The 1,703-nt window shown below is 57.2% G+C and overlaps 1 protein-coding gene across 1 annotated transcript in view; it reads left to right on the forward strand.

Moving 5' to 3' along the window:
- The window catches only part of Naglu (N-acetyl-alpha-glucosaminidase), an 8,918-nt gene that overhangs the window by 422 nt on the left and 6,793 nt on the right, over positions 1–1,703 (forward strand). The window lies entirely within an intron of this gene.

Raw genomic sequence — 1,703 nt, forward strand, 5'->3', positions numbered from 1 at the left:
CGCCAGCCCGCCGCACCGGCTCCGCTCAGGGCGCCCCCTGGTGGCCACACTGGGAGAGCGAGGGGCAACTTGGCCACCGCGGGGACCCAGGGCCAGCGCCTGAGCTCAGGGAATCCAGCGCATCACGGTGAGGGTCAACCTACATACTTACGGAAGTCAGTCTGATCTCGCAGTCGGGTCCCCCACCGGGCGCAACCACGGTTTATAGAGTTTTTTTTTTTTTCACTTTTCTTTTTTGGTACAGGGAATCAAACCCAGGGACCCCCACTTGCCGTGCATGCGCTGCACCGCTGAGCTACATCCCCCGCCCAGGGGTTTTGTTCTTGAAACACAGACTCCCTGGTTTGACCTGTCTGGGTTTGGGGTCTGGGCCCCTGCTGTGCTGCCCAGGCTGCTCCCACATTCCAGGATCCAGGCGACCTCATGTGTCCCCCTGCCTGGCAGCTGGGACCACGGGCACACACGGCCCTGCCCGGCTTGACTTTTCACAGAAGCACAGCTTGCAGAAGGCATGAGTCAGTCACCCTCCTCACCGTGGCAAACTGACAAAAGGCAGATGAACAGAAGAGGTGCGTGTGTGTGTGTGTGTGTTTGGGTTTTTTGAGAGAGGGTCTCACTGTGTAGCCCCAGCTGACTTTCAACTCACCATCTTGCTTCAGTTTCCCAAGTGCTGGATGATGACAGGCACCAGCTGCCACACAGGGCTGTTTTCTCTCTCTCTCTTTTTCTCTTTGCAGCACTAGAGGTTGACCCTGTGGCCTTCACACTGAGCTACATCCGCAAGTCCTTTTTTATTTTGAGACAGGGTCTTACTAATGTAGGGCTCGAACTTGCAGTCCCTGCCTCAGCCTCAGGAGTGCGGGGACTGCAGCAGACACATCACAGGCTCACCGGGTCAACTGTTGAGCCTGATCGTCATCTTCCTCAGTTTTTTCTTATATTTTGAAAAACAAATGCTTGGGCCAAGGATTTGGCTCAGTGGTCCCACTGCCTTGCAAGCACAAGGGCCAGAGTTCAATCCCCGGAACCAAAACCAAAACCAAACAAAAACAAATGCTTAATATTTTATAGCATAGATAAATCAATTTATTCAACCAGCTCGCTGCTGATCTGAGTTAATTCTAGAGTCAGCCTGGGGGAAGGTGCCTGGGGACTTCACCTGTCGAGCTCCTGCTCCACACTTGGGCTACAACTGTCACCAACGCCCATAGTGTCCCCAGTGTGCTGTCCCTGCCAGCCTCCCCCTAACACCTGGCTGAATCCAATCCAGACCCCAAGAGGCAGAGCCTTGTCCCCCCACCTGTGTGTTCCCTAAGACCCAGTGCTAGAGACACAGACGGGGCCGGCAGGAGGTGTGTCAGGCTCTGTCCTGTATCAGTAGCTCAGAGGAGCGCAGATGGTGTTGTCCCTCTCCCAGCCAGGCCCAGAGCTCCCACTGCAGAAGACAGAAACTTCCCACTGCTGAGCAGAAGCCACAGTGCCGTGTGGGGTGGTGGCGGCGGAGGAGGTGGCACCGTGGTGGCTCCTGGGTCCTCAGGACTCGATGGCCCCCTATCCAGCCCCTTCCCAGTCCCCAGGCTCCTCCCTCCCGCAGGCCTGGCCATCAGGGACTCAGCCCCCTTTCCCCAGCTGTGGCTCCAGCCCCCTCCCTGCCCGATGCCAGCCCAGACCGTCTTGGAAGCAGTTCCTTTGGGTGTTGGGTG

Source organism: Fukomys damarensis, unplaced genomic scaffold (assembly GCF_012274545.1).
Source record: "Fukomys damarensis isolate Sample0158 unplaced genomic scaffold, DMR_v1.0_HiC HiC_scaffold_13, whole genome shotgun sequence".
Taxonomy (NCBI): Eukaryota; Metazoa; Chordata; class Mammalia; order Rodentia; family Bathyergidae; genus Fukomys; species Fukomys damarensis.